The sequence below is a fragment of the Notamacropus eugenii genome, chromosome 2 (genome assembly GCF_028372415.1).
Source record: "Notamacropus eugenii isolate mMacEug1 chromosome 2, mMacEug1.pri_v2, whole genome shotgun sequence".
In the NCBI taxonomy this organism is placed as follows: domain Eukaryota; kingdom Metazoa; phylum Chordata; class Mammalia; order Diprotodontia; family Macropodidae; genus Notamacropus; species Notamacropus eugenii.
The window spans coordinates 247,911,490-247,932,103 of NC_092873.1; the positions used below are offsets into that span (position 1 = coordinate 247,911,490).

The 20,614-nt window shown below is 38.5% G+C and overlaps 1 protein-coding gene across 1 annotated transcript in view; it reads left to right on the forward strand.

The window, feature by feature from the left end:
• The window catches only part of SCAF8 (SR-related CTD associated factor 8), a 284,935-nt gene extending 282,764 nt beyond the window's left edge, over positions 1-2,171 (forward strand). The window contains exon 23 of the transcript XR_011974667.1: positions 2,048-2,171. The gene's annotated coding sequence lies outside the window, so the exon portion shown is untranslated. The remainder of the gene's footprint in view (positions 1-2,047) is intronic.
• Positions 2,172-20,614: the final 18,443 nt, after the last annotated feature.

The window sequence follows — 20,614 nt, forward strand, 5'->3', positions numbered from 1 at the left end:
TGGGGGTTAAGGGGACAAGCAGGGTGGGGGGGATGATAGAAGGGAGGGCATGAGGAGGAGAGTGCAATTCGAGGTCGACACTCATGGGGAGGGATAGGATCAAAAGAGAATAGAAGTAATGGGGGACAGGATAGGATGGAGGGAAATATAGTTAGTCCTATACAACACAACTATTATGGAAGTCATTTGCAAAACTACACAAATAAGGCCTATATTGAATTGCTTGCCTTCCAAAGGGAAGGGGTGGGGAAGGAGGGAGGAAGAGAAGTTGGAACTCAAAGTGTTAGGATCAACTGTCGAGTAATGTTCTTGCCACTAGGAAATAAGAAAAACAGGTAAAGGGGTATAGAAAGCTATCTGCCCCTACAGGACAAAAGAGAAGATGGAGACAAGGGCAGAGAGGGATGATAGAAGAGAGAGCAGATTGGTCATAGGGGCAATTAGAATGCTTGGTGTTTGGGGGGGGAGGGGACAAAAGGGGAGAAAATTTGTAACCCAAAATTTTGTGAAAATGAATGTTAAAAGTTAAATAAATAAATTTAATAAAAAAAAAAAAAAAAGTGAAAGTCATGTCATCATTTCTCTGATGGCATGGTCTTCTTCAGCAATGAAGGACAAACACAATCCTGTGCGTAGTTGCAGCTGGCTGAATACTAGCTGGGTTCCTCACCTTCTTCTCTCCTGCCTGCCTCTCCCTCCCCTTCCTTCTCCTCTCCAAAGGAAGGTAAATTTGGATGGCCAAAAGTTGCCCAGTTGACCTGGGTTTTACTGCCTCCTTTCCCTTTTCCTCCCCTCCCCTCTCCTCCCTTCCCTTTCCCTTTTCCTTCCCCTGTCCTGTCCCCTGTCCTCTCCTAAAACCTTAAACCTACTACACTCTGAAACTGGGACTCCAAGGGGCCCCTGACAAGGGCTCCTGGACCCCCGCTAGCTTTAGAGTGATTATCAGTCGTAACTGTTGCTGTTTCCCACCCAACCTGATGTCTTTGTTTTTATTGACCTCATTAAAGGGGCCATGCCCTGGCTACTTCTTAAAAGGCCTATTCAATGAATGGATGTTGCCTCACTCTAAGTGAGTACCCGCAAAGAACTTGGCCTAAAGGGCCCAAGATCTCCCAGTGCATCCTGGGCCATCTCCAGTCATCCTGAAGAATATCAGGTCACTGGATTCGGATGGCTCTGGAGGAGAAGTAAGCTGGTGACCTGCACAGCCCTCCTTCACTCAAAACAAAGTCAAGTGCAAATCATGTCATCATTTCTCTGATAGCATGGTCTTCTTTGGCAACGAAGGACGAACACAAAGTTATTTAACCTGTTATTGTCCCCAGAAACTCTCTAACATAGTAAGTTACAGATGAGATCTGTACTAGCGGATTTTCTATACCAAGAGATGATGAAATCACAGTTTCCCCAATCAGTAGTAAGCTTCTGAAGAGTGGTGAATAAGTCTTACACTACTCTTGTAGTCCCTTCTGTTGCACAGTAGTGCTCAACATATCCTGGTTGAATGAATGAATGAATGGAATTCCCATACTGGCCAAAATGGCAGTCATAGTCTGAATTGATCCATATCAGTAATTAAAGCTAGTTAGAGAACCTGAATGGGTCCAAGATACATATTTGAACTCTTCAGATTGTAATCTCCTCTTTGACATTTATCTACAATAAATCAATGCTTGACCCTTACAGATTTAGTCATGCTTCAATCTGACTTAACGATTACATAGAGACATAATCTTAGCTGTTGGTAGCAAACATTTCACCACTTTGCCCTTCCGAACAGGCAACTGTTTCAAACAAGTAATATTTCCCAAAAGTTGGTTGCACACTCTGTCAAATGCTTAATAGGAGAAAATCTGGGTGTTGATATGAAAGAATGTTTTGGATTCCTAACTAATTATCCTAAATTAGTGTCAGATTTTATGAGGGCTTCTCAATAAAGCAACAGTCTTTTTAACTCTCCTCAAAGAGTGTAAGATACCTACTTGAGCTGTTCAGATTATAATCTCCTATTTGACATTTATCCAGTAAATCGATGCTTTATCCATAGGTGGCAGATCAGGAGCTGTGAAGAAGACCCTAGGTGATGAAAGCCTGGAGGAGAATGAATTAGGAATAAAGAAAAACAACTTTAAAAAAGGCTACTGAAAAACCAGTGACTACCAGACTGCTCCACTCACAGCCTCAGCTCATAGGCAAATACTGACCAGAGAATGTGAAACCAGATGAAGAGAATGCAAAGAAGAACCTAGACTTTCTGCTGCCAGGGCTGTTGCTGAAGCTAGACTTTTCCCCAAAGGATGCTTCAGCTGGAACTGGGCATGATGAGGATGAATGACTTTTGCAGTCTTCTGACTGAAGTACAAAATTCATGGGCAACCTGGGCACAGACTACAAAGGAGTTTCTCCACCTTGGTTCTTCTACATGATCAAAGAACTGTAATGTTTAATATTTAAACTATATTTTTCCATGTTTACACAGCCTGGCAGCCACTGTAAACATTATAATTATGCTCAGAGTCCAAAAACCATTTCACAGTAAGTATTTAAAGCCCAGGATGTGTGAGAGGCCTGAAATGCAGCTTTACAGAAGGAGGCCCTCTCTTGGTATATGTAGCACTAGAGGATTACCCATAAATAAGTGTCATTTTCATAAACTGTGGAATCCACTCTCAGGTAGCTTTCAAAGCAAAATGTTGTCGCTGCTGTCCTAATGAATATCATTTACAGATTTTGCTCTTTGGTCCTTCTCATTTTTTTCCCCAAAGTGGAACCAAGTATCTTACACTGTAGGTATTTAACAGAAGGAGGGATAGAGAGGGATAATAATGGGAAACAGGGGAGAGAGTGCAAGATTTGGAGTCAGGAAGGACTGAATTCAAATCCTGCATTAGATATTTACTAGCTGCATGACTTTGGACAAGTTCCCTAACTTCTATGTGCCTCTGTTTCTTCCTCTCTAACGAGAATGATAATTGTACCTACCTCTGAAGACTTTTGTGAGGAGCAAATGTATTGACATATGTAAAGCACTTTTCAAACCCTAAAGGAGTATGTAAATCTATTGTGTTGTTATTATTATAGATTACCATTATATTATTTTGTGTAGATTGAGAAACTGAAGGCTGATATGCCCAATAAACTCTGATGGGATTATAGACTAAGAAGTGGAAATGACATCAAAGATTATCCGGTCCAGCCTGCTTGCTGTAAAATAATGATAATTGGTATTTATATAGCACTTAAAGGTTTGAAATTCCTTTACCTCTGTTATCTCACTTGAGGAGGAATGGGCACAGTGGAATCACTGAGTCCCAGAAAAGGAAAGTAATTTGTCCAAGACCACTCAGACAGGATCTAAAACAGGATCTGGACCCAGATACTCTACCTCCAGTCATTACCTCTGAATCCAGAATATCAGAATCTGAATAGCTGAATTTGGGCATGACACAGCCTCAGTGGGCACAGCATAAGTATAAACATATAAAATAAAAATCTCGAATGGCCATGTTTTATAAAAGAAAAAGCACTGACTTGGAAGTCAGGCAACTAGGGTTCAAGTCCTAACTTCCAATCACCAATCTGTGTCATCTTAAATAAGATGCTAACCCTCTCCGAGCCTTAATTTCTTCATTTTCAAATAAGCATATAATAATATTTATACTACCTACATCATGAAGTTGCTGTGATGATCAAGTAAAATAATAAACACTCCCCAAAATGTCAATAGTTATTATTTGTTTTTATTTTTGCTTTTTTTTTGGCTGACCTTAAATGCCTTAGTAATTCTTTGGATTGGGGAACTCAACCTGTGATTTTATTGATACAGTTTACTCTTGAGTAAGTCAATTCTCTCTCCCAAAGCAGGTTAGCACCTTTCTGTAATTTGTAGTCCTTGATAATAATTATCGCTAGTATTTCTACAGCACTTCAAGGTTTACAAAGCACTTTACATACGTTACCTCATTTGATTCTCATAACACTGTGAGGGGGGTGCTATCATTATCCTCATTTTATAGATGAGGGAATTGAGGCTGAGATGTTACAGAGCTTACCCAGGGTTGAACAGCCAGCAAAATGTAAGAAATAAGATTTGAATTCACTTAAGGAATTAAATTATATAATTCTCTGAGAAAATGTGAGTTTTTTCTAGTTTAGGACCTAATCGTAGAATTCATAGTCTTGGAAAATTCAGTTTTCCCTTTATGGTTTCCTTTTCTGCTGCGGCAGCTGAGGAGGGCTGCTGGGATCATTCTAGATACCACCAGGGAAGCAATCAAACATTGGTTTTTCCCATCCCTCCAGGTCTAGTCCAAGGGCCAATGTGGAAGATGATCCATGTTGATGGCCAAACCAAGCATTTTCATAGCCTGAATAACCAAGTTTTAGCTTTACTTCGTGGGCCCAAATCAGGCAAATGAAGGAAGTGGATGCCAGTCTGATGTCAGTGCCACGTTGGTACCCTAAGAAGATGATCTCCATGACCACTAAGCATCATAGGGTATAAACCCAAATTCCTATTGTCAGTCATCTTATCTTTGAGTATAACACAGACTTCTAGTGAGTTTGTGAACATTACTCTCCTTTTACTTTCTCACTGTCCTCTTTGCCTACTTTATATTTTATTTTCAGAATATTCGTGTAAATCAGTATGAAATTATAAAAATCTGTTCATCATTGAGGTTTAATTAATAAAATACACTGAACCCTGCAGAAATTTGTGGTTTAGTGCAATGGAAAATTTTAAGAATCAGATGTGTAGATGGAATCTAGGAAAAAACACCAATTTTCCCTGAAACCTAGAATTAATCCCTTTCCTTTACTCAAAAAGTTTTGTAAAACACTTGTTCTCCAATGTTTGGTTTACTGTTTTAAACCAAACATTCGTTGGCTTTATGCTTATTATCAGTACTTGGGAATCCAGAAACATGTAAGATCATTCTCATCTGTAAAATGAGGTCTTTAAGCCAGATTGTTGTCATTTAGGAGAGTTCAGATGAAGATCATCAGGGCTACACAGGGCTGAAAGTTAACAAAGTGATTACTACTCACAAGGAGGAGGAGAATGGAACCTAATAGGTAAGTAACAGCCTTGGTAAATAATTCCCATTGACCTTAGCCAAGCACAACACATAGTGGAGTGGCTTCTGCGTGTGGAACATATAAGGGCTTTCACACACTGATTAAAGGCCCAGAGCCTCTCAGGGCTCAAACTTACTCAGGACTTTAGACAAAGAGATGACCAATAAACTGTTGTCTTTAGGGGAATATAGTCAAAACTAAAGAAATGAGGATATTTTCCAAGTTCTGTAATAATGAATGAAGAATGAGAGTCATAGATGTAGAGAAGCTGCATCTATATACAGTTATTCTAACTGTGCTGAACCTGTGAGAGGCTTGGGAGAATGGGTCATGCCCAGTGTCTGGGTTTATTAGCCATGGTATACATGCGTGCTAAGGGAGGAGGGCATTACCAGTCAAACCAGTTTTTACTGGTCCACAGTTATCTTTTAAGATAGGTTCCAATGCTTAAATTTTATATTCAAGCTAACACCTGTTGTCCAGCGTATGAAGTCCAGCTCTTTCTGCCTTCTCTCCCCACACTTCCAGGGGGAGAGGGATACCATGATGTGGATCATTTTTATATTGAGCTTGGCCTTTACTAAATAAACATAAAGATGACATGATTATTATAAATGTGTATACTAAACATACATATGTACTATCAATAATGTATCCAGCATTATTCCACGCACTTTATTTGGGGGGATGTTCACTCATGTCAGCTTAATTCCAAACTATGTATATAATCAGTTACATGAGTGATAGGAATCAGGCTTATATAGTGGGGGCCCTAGCGTGGGCTTAGCTTGTGGTATTGTACATGTGTTGTTACCAGTGTTCAAGGCTATTGCCATGCTATATATCTGTTGATGACAACTAGTTAGACAGATCAATTAATAGAATTCATATTGACCAGTTCAGTGAGACTAAAAAAAAGAAAAGGTAGAGCTGGTTATTTGGCATCAAGAAACTCTGTGGGTAAGGTTTAATTTTTAACTTTGCAACTTGAGTATATGTGTGTGTGTGTGCACATATATACTGGACTTTTTGTTGCTGATGAGATGACATGGAAATATTGACTGAGGGTATACAAATGGAGCCAGTACCTTTTTCCTTTCTTGGACACACAGCCCCAGGCCATTTTACTTAGAAATATGTCTGTAAGTGACAAATACTGGTCACCTTAAATTCCAGGTGAAAGGGAATCAAGGGAGAAATATAACCGAGTATAGAAGTGATACAGATTTTTTTTTCTAAAATGTCAAAAATCCTTTAAATTTGCTTTGAATTAATGCCCTCCCCCACCATCCATTTCTTGCTTTCTTTGAATAGTGATTATTTTAGTTCATCTTTTTTGAGTTTTCCACCCATGGTGCTTCTTATCCCACTCCCTATATGTACTGACAATGGAGAATAGGGGAAAGATTTCTAAAGCATCTCACTTAGTGATGGCTAAAACAGCCAGGAATTGTCTTTGAGTCACATCACCTTGCCAGTTCTCAAAAAGACAAAGTGTACACAGGCCTAGGTTGTTCTGGACTCCATGGCCAGTGTATCGATAGCTTGCGTTATGTACTGCTATGTTTCTTCTGTTGCCCCAAACTGATGTTGAAATTTGACTGTAGATTGCTCTTTACTGTTCATTATGTGATAGAACAAAAGCTTGTGGATTTTTTAATCTCCAGTTCTAGAAATTAGCACAGTACAATTTGGCATATAAATTAAATTAAATTACCTTAAATTATAGATACATTACTGAGTGGAAAGACTGTTATCCTTTGAGTTTAACAGTTTTCAGAGGACAACAGTCAGTCTTCAAAAGGACAGCCTTCTTTTAGAATGGAAATTCCACAGAAGTTATTTTCTGTTCTTTTTGTTGGAATGTTTTTAAATGACTTTAAATTGAGTGGAAAAGAGAGAAGATTCCGTTTTTCTCATTTTCTTTACTTATTCCTGCCAGTTAGAAGACTACCCAGAAATGAACTTCCCAAAATTTAAACTCATCTAGATTTCTCTTTATGAGCCATTTTGTATGAAGGAAAGAACTCCAGTGAAAGGTTGCTTTGCCAAACCATTGTTCCATTTATGAGGTTTGAGCTTCTTAAATAATAAGGGTTGACAGATATCATCCAGAAAATCATCAAACCACTTTTTGTTCTGAAGAAAAACTCAGTAGAAAATCTAACATCTTTTCATATGAGAGACTGATGCATTAGATTTAACATGAGACATCCCCTAGAGCAGGGGATCCCAACCTCTTTCAATCCCATCCCCCTTGGCTTTTTGGTAAGCCTTTCCTTATACCCTTTCAACAGGAAATCAGAGAATTATAGATTTAGAGCTGAAAGGGGCCTTAGAAGTCATCAAATTTAACCATCTTATTTTACAGACAAGAAAACTGATGCAGAGAGAGGTTGTGACTTGCCCAGAATCACACAGCTAGGATCTAAAGCAGGATTTGAATATAGGTCTTCCTGACTCCAAACTTACTATATCCACTCTTCATGCTGTCTCATGGAAATAAGTTCTAGGATTTATTGTAACTTCTAAAATTTCTCAAAACAAGAAAAATATGTACAGCATGTATACTCATCTGCATGAGTGCAAATGAAAACACATTCTTAATTTATTTTCGTAGACTGTTATATTTCTTTTTTGTGCAAGAAACAAAATAATTTCCTTCTCTAAGAATATACTCCAAAATTAGTTAATTTAATTTATTAGAAATCCCCTTAGAGTTTCTTGGATACTTTGATAAGATAATATAGTTTGTTTGTTTTTGGGGGGAAGCCAGTCAAGCTTAAGTGACTTGCCCAGGATAACATAACCAGTAAGTGTCTGAGGCCTGAGTGCCTCCAGGGCCAGTGCTATCTAGCTACCCCAAAGTAGATTTTTTAAAAAGAAAAACAAATATTTTCCATATCCTTTTTTAATAAATTTCTCATATCATCTAGAAGTAAATATACCTCAGACTGAGCATATGTTGGTATAGCAGAAAGACTCTAACACGTTGGGTGGATTCCCCTAGGAAGAATTTATGGGAAACCATGGACAAAAGCAGCACAGGATAGGCTGGCATAAATGAGTTGTAATCCATTGGAGAGAATACCCTTATCCTTTCCTTAAAGTAATTAAGTATGCTTTGAAGAAGGGAGAAGTAGGTTATTGAAAGACCTCTTTTGTACATGTCAAATCTGGGATATTTATCTTTCAAATGTATGCAGTCATATGTGTTTCATATACAAATAATTATATGCTTTCTCTACCCACACATATGTGTGTATATATATGCATATATATGTATATATATGCATATATATATATATACACAGACATATATATGTAATATGAATTTTCTCTTTAACAATCTTTAAAGGTTTCCCATAAGCTTCAGTGTTTTTCTGGTCAGGATAAGTTCAGCTGGCATGATTGTTAGCTTAAAAACAACACCAAAAACTGTTTTTATTTCATTGTTTGCATAAAGTAATGCCCAAAGAATTTGAAGTTCGAGTTTAATGGTAAGCTAAAACACACATGTGACTGCAGGAATGAAGGGGAAAGAGAGTTCTCCTGCCCAGAGTGACAGCTAGAGAAATTTTTCATAAAAGTCCAGCTGAAATGTGAACTAATGATTATTTCATAAGACAAACTGTTGTGTCTGCAGGGTAGAAACTTCATAGCTAGCCCAAGATACCACTTTAAACTTCCCTAGTATTCTGATAGAAATTGAACATGGGACCAGACTGAGGGTAATACAAAAACCTATTTATAATATTCCTTAGCTTTCCTTATTAAATATATTTCCTCTTATTTTTAGAAAATTTCCTATCAAATGAAAATCCTAACTGTTCCTTTAGCATAGTCAATGGTTAATTTCATTCAGTTAAGAGATTCAAATTTAGACTTACAGAAAGTACAAAAAAGCATGTATCTAAAACATCAGCACACACCCATGTGCCTATATATCACATTAAAAAAAAATAAGAATCCTGTAATCATAGAACTGGACCAAATGTCTGAGATTATTTTCTACCACCCACCTCTAAAATGGAGCACTCTACAACAGGGATAGGGAACCTGCAGCCCTTTGACTGAATCCAAACTTCACAGAACAAATCTTTTTATTAAGGAAATTTTATTTTACTGAAGGGATATTCAGTCTAAGGGCTGTACTTCAGGACCTAGAAGGCCACATGTGGCCTCTAGGCTGCAGGTTCCCCATCCCTGGCATACAGTATAGAGCATTAAAGTTTCTATCACTCAAGAATCCAAATTTAGAAGATTCCAGAAAAAGAAGTAGGCACATGTCGGGAGTGGGTACATGTAGAAAAACCTGTCCAAAGCCCTGAGAAAGGTCTTTTGTGCCTCAACATCCCATGATTCCATTCTGTCAGTCAACAAGCATTTATTAAACACATACTATGTTACATTCTGTAAGACAAATGATTATGAGGCAGAGGTAGGTGGTGCAGTGGATGGAGTGGTGGACCCAGAGTCAGGAAGACTTGAGTTCTAATCCTGTCTCCGAGACTGGCTGAATCACTTCACCTCTCTAAGCCTCATATTTCTCTGCAAAATGGCATTAATAATAGCACCAACCTGACAAAGTTGTTTTGAAGATCAAATGTAAATCTTTGTAAGCCTTAAGTTCTGTATAAATGCTAGCTATCATGACGTAAATATCTTCTTTACAATGAAGCTTCAAAGTTTGGTGTATTTTCTTCAAGGAAAGCTGTGGTAGAACTTTATAATCTGGTTTCTCAAGCAGAATTGTTAGAATATACCTTCTGGCACTTGTTTCAAAGTCATTACCTCTCCTCTCCCCCTCCAAATAGACATCTTTGGTCAGAGATGTGACCCCTTCCTACACTGCGAGAGCTAGTTAGTCAGGCCATTTATGCTAATTCCATGTCTAAATAAAAACAGCTGAAAAATTAGGCCAAACATCCAGAGTCTGGGGGCTCAGAGGAAGGAAAATACTGACATTAAATAACAACTTTGACTGTGTATTCACTTGGGGTTTTTTTTCCATTGAACTGACTAGCTCAAAACCAACTTCAAACCTTGGAAGGGAAGCACAGTACAGTGGAAAACAGCACTGGTTCTGAGTCACCTAGACCTAGATTCCAGGCCCACTTCTGAGGCTTACCAAGTCTGCGTCCACAGTGGGCCTCAGTTTCATCTGTAAAATAAGACATTGGACTAGTTGGCCTCTGAGGTCCGTTCTAGCCCTAGAGCTATGTTTTCTTCACTCTTAGCAGTCAAGCTAAGACATTGTCTGCTGACAGATTTTATGACAATGTTCTTCGGATGTGAATGTGAGTGACAGCCCACACAAAAGTGTTTTAGCTCACTATTTGGGCTTTCATTCTCAGGGCTTTCAAACAAAACCTCAACAAAGAGATCTGCTGCTTTCAAGGTTTCCAAGAATTCCTTTGTATGCATAGCTTGCAATCCTCTGCTGGATCACATGTCCCCATTACACTAGCTTCCCGATGCTTGGTTCTAAATGTCTGAATCTTTTTCACTGACATGGGGAAGGGGGAAGGGAAGGAAGGGCCTTAAAAATGAGACCCATTGAGAATTGTTCTGAACCAAGTGAAACCATGCCACCTAAGCATGTTGCTGTGCTCTGCCACCCAGAAAAATGAATCTGTGAAGTTTCATATGCTTAGTATTAGAACAAGTTTGTTGAGTCAATTTGCAGCAAATAAAACAGATGGGGTATAACTGTACACATACGACATTTGGAATCAGTGATTTCATTTAAAAAGAAAAACATAAATACTTATTTCATAGGGGAGAAGAAATGTAACAGCAGCACATCCCACGACCGTTTGTCAGACTCTTTCAAGAGCTGGGGAAAAGAAATCTTTCCCACAGGAGAGTCACATGGGGCAGTACGGAAAATAAAAGAGCCTACAAGAGTCAAGAAACCCTGTCCTGACAATGGCTCACCTTTCCTGTAGTGCTCGGCTTCTGAGAGATTAAGTGTCGTGTTCATGATAACAGAGCTGGCAAAGATCAGAAGCAGCATTCAAACTCAAGACAAGCTCCTCATGCACTCCATCACTGCCTTTGTGAACTTGGGTGATAAAACTTCAAGGCCTCAGAAGTTTCCTCATGTGTAAAATGAAGGTATTGTACCTCCACTTCCAGACATATCCTTTGAATCTAATAGTAGGTGGGAAAGACGATCCAGTGGTGGAAGATTTAGAAAGGTTGATTGATTGAGGGGGCCTTGTACCCCTCTCAAATCACAGAGAAAGCATTACAGTGGAAAGGACCCTAGTATTAGTCAAAAGACTGGGTTATAGTCTTATGCAATTTTGAACAAATCTCTCTGGAACTCAGTTTTCTCATCAGGAAAATGAAGTTGGGGAGGATTGGCTTAGATAAGAAGTTCTTCACTCTTTTGACTGTCCAGTGAAGCCTCTAGACCCCCTGCTCAGAATAACATTTTTAAATACATAGCATTACAAAAGAAACCAATTACATTAAAATAGTTATCAAAATATTAAAAATACAAGTTCACAGACCCCTAATTAAGAACCCCTAGATGCTCTTTAAAGTTTTTACCTTTTTAAAATATTGCTATAATTATGGTGACTGTATTTTCTGAAGCAAACATGATGATTTTTCCCCTGAAATAGGACTGGCTTGAACAACCTCATATATATGATTACTATAAGTATAATGGAAATAGCCTTCTCTTTTTTTTTTTTTTTTTTTACCAAGCCACTGGGTTCTGTGCACGAGAAATAGACTTAGCCTTTTCTGATGATGAACTTGGAATTTTTACTAGTTTCTAAAATTTCCAAAAATTCCAAAGTTTTATTAGTCAATAAACATTTATTAAGTGCCTACCATGTGCCAAGCACTGTGCTAAGTGTTAGGGATGTAAAAGACAATCTCTGCCCTCAGGGAGCTTCCAGTCTAATGGGAAGGACAACATGTGAACAAATATATACGAAGTAAGCTATATACAGGATAAATAGGATGTAATTAACCAAAGAAAGGCACTGGAATTAAGAGGAGTTAGGGAAAGCTTCCTCTAAAAGGTAGGGCACTTAGCACTGTACCTGGCTCATTGCAACTACTTAATAAATGACCATATAGCACCAAATAATTGTATCCAATCTAACTAGTCTTGTATGTGCAGTGTAGAAATGATCCTCATATTATAAACTCCATCTAATGCAGTCTGCTTTTTCCAGAGTGTTGAACTGATGTTCACAGAGGCGATTTTATTAAATTACCCATATTATCAGGGATGGTACCAGAGAAAGAGTGCTGGATAAGGAGTCAGAGGTTTAATTGTTTAGTCATTTTTCAGCTGTGTCTGATTCTTCATGACCCCTTTTGGGAATTTTCTTGGTAAAAATACTGGAATGGTTTGCCATTTTCTTCTCCAGATGAGGAAACTAAGGCAAACAGAGTTAAGTGACTTGCCCAGGGTCACACAGCTGGTAAGTGTCTGAGACCAGATTTAAACTCAAGAAGAAGAGTCTTTCTAACTCTTAGCCACTGTGCCACCTGGATTCAAATCCTCACTGCCACCTGCATGATCTTGGACAAATTCCTCAATCTCACAGGATCCCAGTTTCCTCATCTGCAAAATGAAGGAATTGGACTACTGTGGTACACTGGAAAGAATACTGGTTTAGAAGTGAGGGAATCTGAGTTTAAATCCATGAAATACTGTTTTACCCAATATTGGAGTTTAAGTCCCTTAAGATTACTAACTAATAATTTACTCATTTTTCTATCCCCCGTTAGCTTAGCACAGAATTGTGTTCTTCGTAGGTGCTCAATAAATTTGTTGATGGTTGAATGAAAGGGGAGGAGACCCTCCAGTTTCCTGCCATTGCTGAGATTAGCACCTTGCTCCTTCCAACTAAAGGAAAAAGTCTGTGTAATCTTTTTATTCTCTTACATGCACTCTGTGATACAACTTTATTGACTTCCTGGCTGTTCTAAACCTGTACTCCCTCTCCCATCTTCCTTTATATGGGCTGTACCGCTCTCTTGGTATGTATTTCTTCTAACCTTGGCCTATGGGAATCCCTAGTTTCTTTCTGGTCTCAGTTCAATCATCACCTTGTACATAAAACCTTTCTTGGTCCCCTAAATACTAATGCCCTCTTTCCCAGAACCACCTTGTACTCATTTTGTATATGATCTATAAATGCTTATCTACATCCATGTTGTCTTCCTCCAGTTAGAAATAAGCTTCTTGAGGACAGGAACACTTTCACTTCTGTCTTTGTATCTGCACTATTTAGCAAAATGTTAGGCTTATAGTTGGACTTTAATAAACTCTTATTTGTTGACTAATTGGTTCCTTACCACAAGCAGAAAATATTCCCTTGCTTTCAAAAGGGTCATTCAGGGAACAAATAAGACCATTTTACAACACTGTTTACTGAGAACTCAGAGCATAATATTGTAGTGTGGATTCTTGGCCAGGTCTGAGTTGGATAGACGTCCTTGGAGGCCCTATCCAACTCTGAGATTCTGTGATATTGGGATTACCTTGCTTGGTAAGCAGCTGATGAAACTAAAAGAAGAATGCACAGCCCCAAAGCTCTGTTTTTGAAAGGGGGCCTCCCATAACATTGTAATTATTAAAATATTTCTCTACCCTGTCATTTTTCCTTCAATGAAAAAAACAGGTGTAGGAGCCCTGGCTTTTCCAAGCTCCTGCCAAATTATCTCAGTCAGTGCTATAGTTTAGGAGAGCCAGTGATGATATCAGATCCTGGGAAAGTTGGGTGACCCCAAAGGAGTAAGGGAATTTGTAGGAACACTACAAAGGACACTTTTTTTTGTTTTTACCTCTTACATGTTCTCTGACTCACTTCCGCAGACTTGCTTCTGGAAAGAAGGAGTAGCCCTTAGTCATTCCCTATGACTTTCTTTCCTCTTCTAAAAAAGCACATTGAAAAAAGAAGAAAAAAACAGGGCAGGATTATGTGAGGAAGCAGTGGAGTAAGCAGAGAAAGACTTGGAGAGTCAATCTGTTTATATCTAATCCTATTTTACTGCCTTGTCCTTGGACTACCTTCTGTGGACACATTTTATGTATCCTTTATCATACCCTCACCTCTCCAAGCAGAATATTAATTTCTTGAAGGCAAGGTCTTTGTCATCATCTCCACTGCCTAGTACCTTGCCTTCTACATGGAAGATATGTAACAAATGTCCATTGATTTTAGTTGATGTAAAATGTGATTAGAGGTTGTTCATGTAGTAAGTTTTTTTTTCAATCAGGAAACTGAGAAGAAAATGACTCAGTCAACACTGTCCCCCTATGTACTGTGACAGATACCTGCTTCTACTTTAAATCTTTGGTGGAGCCATGTTTTCATTGGTTTGGGTATTCCCTGTGATAAGGTGGTAAAATCTCCATACCTTCTCATCCTTTAGATTCATATTATTATCCTTCCATAGATCCTCCACAGAGGAGTGGTCATCTGCCCAATACACTGAAAAACTTCCTCTGCTTCTTCTAATATCTCAGGAGTACTAACGTAGAAGTAGAAATAGTAGTAGTGGTGGTGGTGGTATATTAGCAGCAGCAACAGCAGCTCAGATTTCCATAGCACTTTAAGGTTTGCAAAATACTTTATATACATTTTCTTCTTTCATCCTTTCAAGAGCAGATGAGGAAACAGATTTAGGTAGATCAAGTCTCTTGTCCAGGGTCCCAGAACAAGTAAACATCTAAGGTAGAATTTGAACTCAGGTCTCCCTGTTTTTATGTCTAGAGGTCCATCCAGTATGCCACACTGCCTCTGTAGACTTGCTAATGACATTCAAGTGCTTGAGCTGCCCCTCTTTTCTCTCACTCTCACTAAGTCCTATTTCAGTCATGTCTCTTGTGCCATTTTTCTCTAAGACGTCATCATTGACAGTTTACCACATCGTACACAGATCCACTGTGCTGTTTAGCATTGCTCCTTGGAGAACTTACAATTTTGATTCTCTGGGATCACGGCATTCCATGATTAGTAGTCATATATCACCACTGGAGAATATTGGTACTAAAGACTTGAACTCTTACAACTAGTTTGATATTGAAAGTTCTGTACATTATATGGCCATGGAGATGCACAAAATACACCAGTAGGTGTAAAAAATAAATAATGGTCTCTGCATTCCAAAAGCTTAAAGGCTGGTTGAGAAACTGGAGGAATTCTCAGATGATAGATCAAGTGGGTCTGTGACCTCATCAATCAGAGTTTCTTCTAACAATGTAGCTTGCACTCCATCCTTGTCTGCCTACCTTTTCCATATCTCATCTGAACTGTTTGCTTCTAGGGGTCCTGTCAAAATATTAGGAGACTATCTTGATGTTTGCTGACGTTGAAATGAAGTGTATTAGGGGCAGCTCTAAAGCTAGAGCTGTCTTAGTTCAGGTTTGATGTTGGGATCACTTACAGTTCATTGGATTTCCATTTTAAAATATTGCTCCATCTTCTTCTTTGGATCATCTCTCATATTCAACCATCATAAGTGGCTCTGAGTGGAATGATTCCAATCTGCTTTCTTTATGCTCTCTCAGTCAATGATCTTGTCAGCTTCCATGTTAATTTATCTATATGTAGGTGACTCCCATATTTCTTTTCTTATTCAGTTGTTTTTCAGTTGTGTCCAACTCTTTGTGAGTCCATTTGGGGTTTTCTTGGCAAAGATATATTGGAGCAGTTTATCATTGCCTTCTCCAGTTCATTCTACAGATGAGGTGACTGAGACAAAAAGGGTTAAATTACTTGCCCAGGATCATCCAGCTAATAAGTGTCTAAGGCCAGATTTGAACTCAGGAAGATGAGTCTTCCTTACTCCAGGCCTGGTACTATATCCACCGAACTACCTAGCTGCCCTCCCAAACCTGTATTCAGCTCTAATCTCTCCTAGACTTATTTCCCACATTGCCATCTGCCTGCTAGACACTTGCACTTGCATAAGTTGTCAGCATCTCAAATTTAATATGTCTCAAGCAATGTTCATTATCTCCCATGACCAATAAATGCACTCTCTCCCCAAATCCCCTTACTTCTGTTGAGAGCTCCACCATGCTCTCATTCACCTTCGTTCCCAACCCCCAAGTCATCTTTGACTCTATACTTTCCTTTCCTCCCATAATCAAATTTCCAAGGCCTATGGATTCCATCTCCATGTGCTCTCATTTTTATCCCTTTCTCACTATTCATAAAGTCACTACCTCTTCACGTTTCACCTGGACCTTGAGAACAGCTGTTGACTTTCTTTCTGCTGGTCCATTCTACTCACAGCTGCCAAGACATATGTCTGACATCGTTGTTCTCTTCCTCAAAAAATCATTTCCTTCCTATTGTCCTTAAGATACAAAAATGCAATGGTATAAAGATGAGAAATGGAATTTCATGTAAAAAATTGTAAAAAAGCCAGTTTTCCAACGTTATAATACTACCAGTATAGCACAATATACTAATAGTGTAGGACAGAAATGATACATAACAAGACTGGTAGTTAAGTTCTTTAAAGTAGCATTTCAAGTTCCCTATAATCACATTTCCATCTACCTTTTCAGATTTATCTCATAGTGATCTCTTTCAAGCACTCTACTTTCTAACCAAAGTGTCCTAATACCTATTTTCTAAATTAGCAATTAGGCTCCTCTCTCTATGTCCTCACCTAGGCTCCTCTGGACTCTTCTAGCTTTAGAGTAATTATCAACAGTAACTGTTGCTGTTTCCCACCCAACCTGATGTCTTTGTTTTTATTGACCTGATTAAAGGGGCCATGCCCTGGCTACTTCTTAAACAGACCTATTCAATGAATTGCTTCACCCTAAGTGAGTACTTGGGCCTAAAGGGCCCAAGGTCTCCCAGTACATCCTGGGTCATCTCCAGTCATCCTGATGAATATCTGGTCACTGGATTCAGATGGCTCTGGAGGAGAAGTGAGGCTGGTGACCTGCACAGCCCTCCCTCACTCAAAACAAAGTCAAGTGCAAGTCATGTCATCATTTCTCTGATGGCATGGTCTTCTTTAGCAACGAAGGACGAACATGAAGTTATATGTCTGGGATGTCTATTCTCCTTAGATTCCTTCATGACTCAGCTCTGATACCACCTAGTCAAAGGCTTTCCTATCCTCCAATTTCCTAGTGCTTTCTCTTTTCTCAAATCACTTTTGGTTTATTTGTCTATGTAAATGTTTCATCTAAGTTCCTCAAGGGTGAGGACAGGAGATGATTGATTGGGACAAGCTCCCAAAGGAAACTGGAGGAATCAAGTGGTATCAGAAAAAGTAGAAGTTCATGACTACCCTTGCTAAAGCTAAGGCTTGCCTCGTCCTCAGAACCTGAAATGAAGGAACAAAGGATAACTAGTAGAAAATAGAATGGTAAATCCTGTAGACCAAGTAGAGAAAAATTTTCAGGAAATGACTCAGTTATTGAAAAAAAAATTCAAAAACATGGAGATGTAAGTGACAAGTCTGAAATACAGTTTAAGATGCATCAATCTCAGGATAACTGAAATCACAAAAGTTTAGAAAAATGAAAGAATCTAAACATTATATGCAGTTGTGTTAGAGCCAGCTTGAACCAACTTGTTTGTTCAATTTTCAGTGTTAGTATTTATACCTTAGAAATCAGCAAATGCTCAAATCAAGGCTTGATTTATTATTTTGTTCATTGCTTACACTTCAGAAAGTATTGACAAAAAATTTAATAAAGGAGATTAAATTTTAAAATGTATTTTGCATACTTTTTTGTTCCTGGAAGCCGATTTTAAGAGCATACCACTGACTATGCTACAGGAAATCATTCAAGAAAATATTCTGGAATTAATAGAAATAAGTATCAGTATATAAAATGAATGCATAGGACTCTTAACTACAACACAACAAAAAACCCTCAAGATTCACCTTTCTAGACATATACAGTTAAACTTCAATGTTTCAATGAAAAGGAAAAATCTTGAAAAGTACAAGAAAGAATAATACATCAGAAGATATGAGTCAAGATTACTGTATTTTTCTTAAGAAAAGTTGGAATGGGATGGTTGAAAAAATTAGAATATGATATGTGCAAAATGAAAAGGCATGGACTATAAATTTAAAATTATTCAGCAAAATATAATTTGCTACTTGAAGGTAAGAGATGGACATTACAGAAGCCTTTGGAATTTGAAAACTTTGTAATTTGGCAGATATATTTCAAGGAGGTCTTGGAAAAGCAACCAAGCCAACAAGCCTAAAAAAGAAATAAGTATTTGAAGCAATTCTCATTTCTCAAATCAAGATAAAGTCAGTTGATCAGTAAATATGAGGATCTGCAAACATTTGTATTCACAAAACTATTAAGTGTTTCCAAAGGATGATTTTTATAACAAAGAAAAAAGGAGAGCAAATAAAAAGAAGAAAGTAAGGATGGCCACGTAATCTCAAAGTGAAACTTTTAGCTTTGATGAGAAGGAAAGCCAAACACAAAGAAATTCAATGTAGCTTCAGGAAAAGGTTTGCGAAGCACTTGACAGGCATGTTGAAGAGGGCGTTCTTATTTAGGTACAGATGGTTCCAGATGGCTTCTAAGTTTCCCTGAAAGTCTATGTTTTCTAAAAAATCAGCCAGGCCATTAAAGAAATGACCTGCAAAAGGGAAGGGGGAAAAAGAGTCAGATTCACAAACATATTGAAAAAAACAAATAACTCCTGTACTTCATAACCTACTTTGAAATAGAGTAATTTCTCAAATGAAGCAAATATGGTCATGATTATTCAAGAAGCCCGAGACAAGGACCAATCTCATGAATGCTATTTCTACAAAAATAGTTTTAAAAAGACAAATGGATTATAGAAGTACAGTCCTCTACCTGGTATCTCAAAGTCCCCCAGCATCCTCTTCAGTTCTCCCTTTTTTCCAGTCTGTGATTAGAGAGGCGACCCTTCTCACCAATGTCAACAACCCCTTTACTTAGAACCTTGACCTCATCCCTTCCCATCTCCCCTGCCTCTCAGTTCTTCAGTCTCTCCCTATCTCCTGGTTCCTTCTCAGCTGCTTACAAATATGCCAACTCTCCTAGCTTTATAAACATCTTCACTTTATCCTATAATCTCCTTAAGCTTTCATCCTATATCTCCTCTTGATTTCACAGACTCTTAGATCAGGAGTTTATAATCTTGATTTTTTCTTTATTTCTTAATTTTAATCTTTAATCTTTTAATTTGAGGGGTTCACAGACCCCTAAAAATTTTATGGAAAGTTTTCATGGGGTCCATGGATTAAAAAAACTTGATAACTGTTTATCAATATTATTAAGTTTTTTGTAATTTTATGCATTTATTTTACACATTTAAAATATTATTCTGAGGAGTCCATAGCCTTCATCACACTATGAAAAGGTCTATGACAAACAAAAGAGGTTAAAGACCCTTGTCCTAGAGTTAGTTGCCCATCTTTCCTCTTTTCTGATGACCTTTTTCCAAAATGGGACAAGGCCCTGGCCCTAGAGTCAAGAAGACCAGAGTTCAAAATCTACCTCAAATACTTACTAGTTGGGTGATCCTGAGCAAGTCTTCTAACCTCTTCTTGCCTTTTTCCTCAACCATAAAATGAAGATAATGACAGTACCTACCTCTCAGTGTGGTTGTGAAGATCAAATGATATAATATTTGTAAAGCACTTAGCATAGTGCCTGGTACCTAGGAGGCATCATATGAAAGCTTCTTCCCTTCTGGACCTCTCTGCAATCCAGCTATGGGGCAGGAGGTATGCCAGAGTGGCGCTGCCCCTTTGAACATGTGACTTCACTATACTCAGGTTTTAGGTGGGGGCAGAAGGAGCTGAGCCAGCGTTAGGGAACATCATATAGGAAAGATCTTAGAGAAGACCAAATAGTGCTTATTCTGGGAACCCAAGCCTGTATGGACCCTGTTATAACATATCAGGCACCACCCTCCAGAGCCAGTAGAACATAAATACAAAACCTAGAAGGCAAGCAATATGTATGCGGAGTGGACGAATGCTTATTGGGCAAGACAGGAAGCTACTTAGCAGATGTGCACAGACCATGGATACAGACTCATCGGTGGGAGTGTCCAAAGCCTGCTCTCCCTGCGAAAGGACTGTTAATGTGAAAGAAGCCAGTGTGATCACTTCCTGCGCCAGACCGTATCAAAATCAGGTACGGCTGCAATATCTATGGTATGCTCACTGTGCACAATTGTTGATGGCAATGACATTGGAGACAGAGTACTTTGCAGTGACTGCTCAGTGTTGGGGACCTGGTGGTGTTCAATTAGGAAGGGCTACTTCTTCTAGCTTGGAGGCCTGCACATCTTTTTTTTTTTTAATTGAATTATTTTATTTGTTTTCAGTGTTCGACAATCACTTCCATATATCTAAGATTTTTTCCACTCCCTCCCCCTTATCCCCCCTCCCTCTCCACTCCCTCCCTGAGATGGCATCCAATTTTATATAGGTTCTACACGTACATTCCTATTAAATGTATGTTGCGTAGAAGAATTAAAATGAATGGGAGAAACCATAAAACAAAACAAAA